At 34.0% G+C, this 10,108-nt stretch overlaps 1 long non-coding RNA gene across 1 annotated transcript in view; it reads right to left on the bottom strand.

Annotated features, from left to right (window-relative positions):
* Positions 1-10,108, bottom strand: part of LOC143694402 (uncharacterized) — a 149,250-nt gene that overhangs the window by 9,666 nt on the left and 129,476 nt on the right. The gene's annotated exons all lie outside the window — the stretch shown is intronic.

Here is a 10,108-nt window from a genome sequence, read left to right as displayed (position 1 = left end):
CCACACCAGATGAAGTGAAATTCACATGTGCATTAAAAAATTCACTTTTTCATTACCAACTGTTGTCTAAAAACATTGTTATCCAAATCACATTTGCAGTAAATTTTGAAGTTGCAAAGGTCTAAGGATCAAAAGGCCTTTGTCCACAGAGACATTTTTAAGCTCAAGTGACTCATGATAATAGCAGTGTTTATTCTAGTGAGATTAGAGAAAAAAATTATAGCAAAATAGCTGTAACAGATATTGTGATTCTGATGAATAATAGATTAAAAATGCCTAGCATGAGCTGAAATATTATCCACTAAATACTTTTGAAAATAGTAGAAATAAAAACTTTTTCTTTACATGCTGGAATTGTTTCTCAAGAAATAAAGTTAGACTATAATTATTTTAATCAGGTTTTTTTTTGTAAATGTCATCTACTGAATTAGTTACAGCTATTTGAAAGATTTTACTTCAGTGATGTGCTGTTCATTATTTATACAATGTCATCAGTAAACAAAATGGTTGAGTTCTTCACCTCGTGGGATGAGGGCATAGTAAAGAATATTTTTTTTAATTCAAGATACAATATGTTGCCTAAATTAGCTTTCTATCCATCAAGAACTTTAGAGCTTATGTTGAGACAGGCCCTAAACAACAAACTGTCTTTAAAAGCTCTTAATATTTGCTGGTTTCCTTTCATTTCACAGCTTCAATATAACAAGCAATATTTCTGGATTTCTGTTCATTGCAGCTGTTGTTTGTAGATGATCATTAGACTGGCTTGACACTTGTACTATAAACAAGTGACCAAACCAAGGCAATATAATGAGGCTGGATCACTCAAACCTCTCCAAGAAGTCAAATCAGTTTTCTATTTTGAAGTGAAAAAGACATATGTTTTTAACTAGTATTGTAAGCATTAGAAAATATTGTGAATACAATTCTCATAAGACCTTGGCACCAGTGAAGTCAATGAGGAAAAATCCACCAACTAAATTAAACATGTCTGGACTCTAATACAACTTTCTTGAGATTCATACAGCTATGAAACTGTCGATGAGGTGGCAGGTCTACATTTTCGCTCTATGTACACATATTTATTTTACTGACTCTAGGGGATTTGCGAGGCAGACTTCATTCAGCATGTTCCAAAGAACTATGCACTGTCTTCCCTAATAGAGACATTATCTTTGTTCTTATTTCCATTTGTATTTTTCCCTTATAATAAATTAATCATTCAAACTGAAATTTATCTCTGGGTTTCAGAGATTTTTTGTTGGCTGGTTGTCACTGGTTTTGGTTTCAGTGTGTTTACAGCTATTACATTTTATAAGAACAAATAGATGCAAGATCTCTCACAAGAGAGTTTTTATCACATTATGTTTCCAGTTCAGTTCCCAATACAGATAGCTGAGTCATGAATATATATCCAATGAAAAAATAAACTTCCAAATATGTCAGAATTCAGTAGAAAGTGCCAGGGTATTTCATACACACTGCCTTGATATCTTTAAGATGGTATTAGGTTAAATCCCCTCAGAGGTGTCTTAAACTAGGGTTTTCCAAAGAGCCTCAGGGTACAAGGAATTGTTGCCTGTTTTCTTTAGTTTCTCCTAGCTTTTTTTGGCTTAGCTTCAGAAGACCTTATTTTTCTCTTTAGAAGTCCCATGACCATAAATATTATGTCAAAAGGTATTCTTTTGGTTTTTTAATCTTACAATTACTAGCTAAAATTTCAAAACATCTTAAAATGAAATCACTTTTGGATTCCTGATTTGTGAGAAGTGTTTGAAGTATTTCTAAAATAAGTGCACATTAAAACATATCACTTTTCAATGTAGCATTAAAGTAAATATTTATTTTGTATATTTTTAAAATTCTGATAATTTTACCTCTTGTCGGCTGTTATTATTATTATCATTATATTATTATTATTATTGTTGTTGTTGTTGTTGTTGTTGTTGTTGTTGTTGTTGTTGTTATTTAAAAATTAGAACTTCAGTATATCTTGAAAATATCCAGGCTGATCCTGTATAACAGATTATAAAGATGTGAAAGTTTAAAGCCTTTGCATGTTTTATGAATTATATACTAATATAAGTTGGTGGATTGAAAGTGTTAAGGAAGACAGGCATAGGATAGCCCTCAGCCTCCCACACGCTGCTTTGTCAGTGTGATCCATCAGGGCTATTTCTGTGGTAGAATAGAGGCTCTTTCTTTGATTCTAAAATCATACCACTAATGCATCAGTTAAATATTATCAAAGCATTTAAACCTTTCATATATTTTTATCATTGTATTGCAACATTTTCCTTCAGGCACTATACAATAAAGTGCATACAATACCTACCCTGAGGAAACTGATATACATAATAGCAATTTTGTCTAATGTAGTTGCTTTTTCTTTTTTTTTTTCTTTGTTTTGTTTTTGGTTTTTTTGTTTGTTTGTTTATTTGGTTGGTTTTGTTTTGTTTTTCTTTTGGTTTGAGCAACATTTTTTGCCTCCACCTTTAATAAAAATCCTAAGGATAGAAAAAAGTGACATTTAATTTTCTTGGCTTTGGCTACCACATTGTTGTGTCTACATAGGCATGCACTCATCTAGAGCTGCTCACACCCACACTTCCACCCACCCACAAAGCTAATCACAGTGTTTTTAAAATAAAATAATTTCTTACTGCCTAACCACAATGGCAATACTTCCAACTCATTTGGTTCACCATGAAAAAAATACATGGAATACTCCAGTAGGGAGTTTTTTGGTTAAAATGAACATTATTTAAAACCACAGTATTTAAGCTTCTGGTAATGGAGTTATTTTGCCTTCATTGTGATTCTGTGGCAGTGTTAGCAGAATTTGAGTTCACTGAGTTCATAAGTCAAGATCATGAAGCACTGCAGACCAAATGTGCTAATCTGCTCTGGAATGTTGCCTCATCCCATCTGAAAAGTCTGTATTTGTGTTGAAGACATAACAAACAGACTTTCTACTTTCAGACTCACTGAAAGTATTTTAAATACTCATCATGCTAGGGATCCCATTTATCATCTATGCATTTAGATACTAAGTTTATGCATGTGCAATTCTATATAGCATTTAGACACCAGAGATTTTCTTCTCTTGCCTCTCCACTCAAGAGTTCACAGAAATCAAACAATCCACTTTCTTTTTTTTTCTATTTATTTTATTTTTATTTTATTTCCTTCCTGCTGGGCTAGTGCTTTCACTTTAAAACTGAGAATCAGAGTGAGCTAAAGCCAAATCCCACAGTTGGAGTGCTTTTAAGACCTGGAATAACTTAAAATGTATGTTTTCTAATTTATGAAAGAGGCAAAGAATGACAGACAAAGAAAGGCCAGGATAAAGAGAGGATAAAGAGAAACTGCCTTTATGATGTAAGTATGTAGTTACAAACTGAGAGGTCTTTGCAAAGATTATGTGATATTTGCCATTCCCACAAAAGAAGAAAATATAGCACTTTAATTAATATCTCTAATAACCCATTTTCAACAATGATGTTTAGCTATAATCTTCAGCAGCTTTCATTACTAATACTGCCAGGGGTATATATATTAATTCAGGAGCACATACAAACATATTTCTATGTTTAGGTTCTGTTAAAAGCTGATTACAAAAGCTTTTGCAAACTCAAGGTATCTAAAATAAGAAAATGCAATTTTAATTCCACCTACTTAGGCATATACATCTGACCAGTTTTGGATTTCATGATCCCATACTGCCTGTCACTGCCAAGGATGAATAATGTACTATAATGAGCAATTTTTTTCCTTTATATTTAATCCATATCAATATAACTGAATTACTGCAGCACCCCCTGTGGGGCCACACCAGGGCAGAGCAGAGGGGGACAATCCCCACCTTCAATCTGCAGGACAGGCTTCTTTTGATGCACCCAGGATACAGTTGGCTTTCTATGCTGTAAATAAACTTTGCTGGATCATGTCCAGCTTTTTATCCCCCAACACCCCCAAGTCCTTCTTCTCAAGGCTGCCCATCATTCCACTCATCACCCAGTCTGTATTTGTGTTTGGGATTGCTCTGACCTAGGTGCAGAACCTTGCACTTGGTCACGGTGAACTTCATGAGGTTCCCACAGGTCACTGTCTCAAGCCTCTGGATGGCATCCCTTCACTCCAGCAAGTCAACTGCACCACACAGCTCAGTGTCATCAGTGCTGAGGATGTACAGGATACCTCTGTCCATGTCACTGACAAAAGGTGCTGAGACATGCCAGGGCCAATAACAGCCCCTGAGGAATGGTCTTTGTCACTGCTTTCCACCTGGCCATCAAAATATTGATCACAGCTCTGGCTACAACCAGACAGCCAATTTCTTAGCAACTGTGCAGTCTACCTGTCAAATCCATTCCAAAATCCATTCTGGGGAAAAGAATGTGTAGTACAATGGCAAATGTTTTATACAAGTTCAGGTAGGTGACATCATTCCCTTATCCACCAACTTTACACCTGTTTCAGAAAACTATCAAATTGGTCAGGTATGATATGGCCTTAGTGAAGCCATATTTGCTTTCACAAATTACCTCCTTATCTTCCATGTGCATTTGCACAGTTCCCAGGACAATCTGCTCTGTGATCTTGTTGACCACCAAGGTGAGACTGATCAGCCTGTAGTTTGCAGGGTCTTCCTTTTTCTAAAAATGGTATTTATGTTTTCTGTTTTCCAGTCAGTGTGAACTTCACCAGTCCACCATTACTTTTATAACATGATGGACAGTGGATTAGCAACTTAAGGTATTGGATCCCTCAGGATCTTCAGTTGCATTTCACCAGATCCCATGGACTTGTTCACATTCAGGTTCTTTAGATGATCATGAGCTGTATTTTCTTCTATGCTCTGCAATCATTCATTTTCATAGTCCCTGCCATTGAATTCTATTTTTTTTTCTTTATGTTTTTCAGTCATATGGGCTATGGGAAAGGAACTGTTAATGTCAAAGAATGGGTTTATATTTTTAGGTATAGGAATGGAAATAAAAATCTTAGTTCCAATTCTTGGAAGAGTTTTTGCTATCTTTCCCTCCTTAATTTGTAATTAATTATTTAACTTTGGGTCTTGGTCAAAATTTTTTGTTGCACTTGGGAAATGGAAAATTTGTTGGTGTGGTTAAATGTTCTTTTTGGAGAAGAGGAAGCATTTATCTAATGTAATGTTCACCAACCTTTGCATCCTTTTGGTTCCTGATGGTGGCCATGATATTTTCAGTATTCTGGATCTTAAGATTTACTCTTATCTCATGTGGACAGTTTATCGTTTTCAAACAAAATAAAACCCCCAACCAGTATTTATTAATTTTTGGAGATTAGTACCAGAAATCTTCCCCATAAATATTATGATTAGTATTAAGACTCTGAAAGTTATTATTGCATCTGATGTGGAAGTAGTAATACTTGTAATGCCCTTTTTTAACTGAGGTTTAAGTTGACATGAACTTCTTCTTTGACAGACCTGATTAGCTCAGAGGAAGACGTGAAAAGGGATATAAAAGATGGAGAGAGAGGGAATCCACGCCAGCACTGCTGGGGAGAGAGGAGACACTGTCTATCAAAAATGCTCCCTTGCTGTTTGGGAAGCATATGAGTAAACACAACAGCAGTCACAAAACTCGTGGGAAAGAAAATAAAATGTTTGAAACTCCAGCACTTGTCAGTGTGAGATCCATTGATTCCAGCAGAGGTGGGGGATACAGTGGTTAGGAAGTGAGAAACAAAGAGCTGTACACTGTGCTAAGAAAAATCATGACTACAGAAGAACCACAAATTCAAAGCTATTTCTGTGGTTCTTCATTACTTAAGGACTCATCCTTCTTATAATTAAAAAAATGCAAGAAATAAAACAAGAAAAGCTGCAGAAAATATTTTGCATCTACTGTGCAATTGTATTATAGTGTTAGACTTTAGAAACTTACCATGCAATTATTTCTCCAATGTATTTTTATTTTGGTGTAATAGTCTTTATTCAGTGTGAAGCCACAAAATTGCTGCTCTTCAGTAATCTGATTTCAAAACAGGTATTAATTTGAAATTTTATGTAAAATCTTAGTATGAATCCACTCTTTTCTGGACTAAGACTTAGTTCTTTGGTAAAACACCATATCTAATAAAAGGAAAAGAAGATGAGGATTTATGGCATACAATAGTGATTATTTTTTTCAGTCTTTTTTTGAGCAGAATATTTGAGACAGAATCCACAAATGAATTTTCTTTACAAAACATTTTTTTATGTCCTTAAAAAAATCTTTCTAACCTTTTAAATCTTGACTTTCTAACAAGATTTTAATATGGGATTTCACAAATTTGCTGGTGATGGTGCACCTTATGCCGTGAAGATAAAATCTCTGACAGCAAAAATCCTTCAGGTATAAAATCTTATGTAGAAGCTCTGAAGTGAAAGCTTTTAGCATAGTTAAGATCTCAAACAAAATATCTTAAAGCTGAAACTTCCTACCTTTACCTAATGAAAGTTTTTGTTCTTGACAAAGGAATTATGTTCAGTGGTGAATCTGGCCCCAAGCAGAGAAAGAAGTTTTATTGTATTCATTCTCTCTGTATAGTACTGATACATTCACATCAATGTAGCTGTCTAACTTGGCATTTTACTTGGTTGCATAGTAAATGACAAGAAGTTTCAAGCATTTGAATGAGGTTTTCAACACCAGACATTTTGTCTGAAGATATGTCAGTAATGATCTCACAGGTGTAAAACAGTAAGGCATCTTCTGGCACTCACTGTTAAGTGTACAGTTATATAATTTACCCTTAAGAATTTATTTTTTAAATTATGTTATGGCATAACAATAAAATAGGATGCTGAAATTCAGTTGTATGTGTGTTGAGAACAACTTTACAAAGAGGGTTTCTGACTTTCCATGCATCACATTTCAGATACGTTTTTATCTCTGCTGTCTGATGTTAAATATCAAAAGATAAAGGAATGTTTGTTTTATTTTTAGGTATTTTTTGCAATAGTGAATAGCTTGAAACATTTCTTTGCAAATTTTAAGAAAAAGACTGACACCAGCAAGATTCTTATCTTAAAACGGTGAAGAAAAATTTAAGTCCTAATCTAATAGAGGACTTGTTTCAATTCATCATCAAACATATTTTTTGAGATTATGAACATTTAGCATGCAAGATCACAAAGACATGTGAACATCAGTGCATGTCCACACATGTCGACAAGTGAAAATCCCTAAAAGACTCCTAATAAATCATTTTGTACACTGTTAAATGGCCAAAATACCTGATTTTGCTATGAATATTCCAATAATGCTTTGTTTTGATATCTCCTACTCTGCAAGACAGCTCAACTCTGATGAACATGTGAATCTCTGTAGTGAATAGCTAGACAAACCTAGATAAAAGGTTTCTACAATGTGCAAAAGTATAATAAATCTATTTAGAGAACAGTGTTTCCATCACTATATGAATTAAAATATTTTTGGCTTCCAGTTCACCTATCCAACATCTCTGTACCACCTCTGCTTAAAGTGTAGTACCCCTAAGGATGAAAGACTTAGGTGTTGATCACATTTAAGTGTTTTGTAAATACCTGACTTTACCCTTCAAACACCTTCACAATGCTACAACACACATGGTTACACCCACGTTATCACCTTGCATAAGAATTTAACAGGTTATTTTTTTGTTTTTGTTTTTAATATTTATCCATTTACATTTACAAAATAGAATCCCAGATTTTATACAAATGTCTTCTACCCACCCATATAAAAATTTGAATTAAAGTGGGTAGAGATCCAGTCAGGTTATTTACAAAATATTGAGCTCATGAGATGTGCACAGATCAAACACTTCTCTTACATTACACAATCAACAGAGACAACAAGAAATGAAAAAAAAAAATCTAATATGCTTCCAAATCATAGTCCTGCAGTTATCAAATATGACATTACTTGTACAGTAATTAACATTCTTAATTTATTCACAACTGTTCAAGATTTTCAAATAGGACTAATGTCTGACTAAAAGTGGAACCCCAGAGGCAAAATGAAATAATGAGAGGCTAAGAAAAAAATAATAGCTGTACACAAAAATGTTCCAAACCTTCTAGATAATATGCATGACATGTTCTAGTAGGAGATTAGAGTTCAATGTTCTCACTGTTTTCTCCAGACAGCGCTAATTTGTTTCCAATTAGTAGAAAATGTCCTGCAACTGAGTTACTGGACTAAAGTAGTCACAGGAATATTGTCTCTGCTTGTAATTTTGCCACAGAAATATGTTGTCTTTTTTGCTACCTAGTTCTAAAAAAATATGCCCAGTCACTTTTCTGCTTGCCATGTATTCAGCTTTTTTTGTTTTTTTTTTTTTTTAATCGGATATAATTTGTGAGAACACACATTAATTTAGACATCCTCTCAACCACATTAGATGTCACTAGAGAAGAGAGGATTTGTAGCTGCTCTGGTGGAAATAATGGAGTAATTGAAACTGATTATAATACTTAATCCACTTGCAACAGTCTGCAAGTATCATGCATAGGATACTGAGAAAAGATTAATGGATTAATGAACTGTTCTAAATATGTTGTTGCTTTTGTTTTGTTGTGGTTTTTTTCCCAGGCTGTTGTTAATGCCTTAATTTTTAATATGAAAACGGTTCTGCACTGTTTTAGCAGTAGGTAATTGTTCCCTTATGATCTAATCTTTCTGATGCCTTTGCAGTGACATGTGAGTCACCCTCGGCACTGTTTCAAAAGGACAATAAGGGACTTCTACCTTGAGATGAAACCATTGCTTGACCTTCCAAATAAAAGTTGGTATTATAATTTTTTCTCTTTCCCTTTTGCTAAGCTACAGTTAAAAGATCAGGAAGTTGAAGAAATGGTAACATCTCAAAAGAGAAGTCAGTTCAAGAAAAATAGCAAGTTTATACTGAGAAGATCCCTCTCTGGATGCAACTCCCCAACCCTCCGGCATAAAACTTCTCTTCAGTAAGGCAAGGATGCCCCTAACTAGAGAGGTAATGGAGAAACTCCTAAACCAAGAACCTGGTCCAACTGGGCAGGAAATTCATTACCAACAAACTTTGTGAAATCAGGTAGGTAACAGAAGGGACAAATGTCAGATACAGGAAAATGAAGGGCCACACAAAGGATAATTAGAAAGTTGAGAGCTATGAGTGTAAAAGGAAAGGGACAAAGACTAAATGTCTTGCCACTTCATGCTAAATGACAGGTAATGGTATTTTTCATTATGTGCCAAAATGGTCAAGTCATATGACAATGGTCTGAAAGGGAGATATCCTAAGCTTTGCCATTGATCAACTCTGAGTCATGTTATAGACAGGTCACTTCAAATTCTGCAGCTAAGATTCTTCAGCTGTAAATAAAGATTAAAATATTCTCTTCTTTTATTTTCATCATGTTTAAAATATAATAGACACAAAATCGTCCTGATAATTCCTTTTTTTTTTTATTTTCCTCAATTCCCATCTGGAATTGCCTGGCAGAAAAGAATAAATTGCAAACTTAAACAAAGATATTAGAATTTAGAAAATTTATTATTTTTCTAATAAAAGATCTGTACTATTATCTTTTTATTTTAAAAAATACTACTGATTCCTTAATTTATTATTTTCACTGGGAGATGACATTAGATTTTACTTTTTCATAGCTACAGAATTTGCAACTTCTTCCATAATTGTTAGCCCAATATTGCCCTGCATTGTCAAAAATGCTTCAGTCAAATGAGCAAGACAATTCTAGCCCCTATTAAGGCTTGTTTTGAGTTATTTGGTGAAGTAATGTGAAATTCTTCTGTCTTTCTCAAATCTTCTGTTTTTCTCAAATTTAAAACAGTTTCTTTTACGTTAATATCCTATATTAATGCCTCAAATCACTACTTGCTAAAAAGCAGATTCCTCCAAAGTTTTTCTGTTTATAAATCATCACAATTAATTGAAAATAAATTTATTCACAAACTTCCTGATCATTTCTAGTTAGCATATTGCCCTCACAGACAATATACATTTCCTGCAGACATATAAATAATATATAAATTATTTTTCAACTTGGTGTGCTTACAGCGATAGGCCAAATAAAGAAAAGCAATTTATGTTAGCC

This window comes from Agelaius phoeniceus, chromosome 6 (genome assembly GCF_051311805.1).
Source record: "Agelaius phoeniceus isolate bAgePho1 chromosome 6, bAgePho1.hap1, whole genome shotgun sequence".
Taxonomy (NCBI): Eukaryota; Metazoa; Chordata; class Aves; order Passeriformes; family Icteridae; genus Agelaius; species Agelaius phoeniceus.
This window is presented reverse-complemented; position numbering and strand designations above follow the sequence as displayed.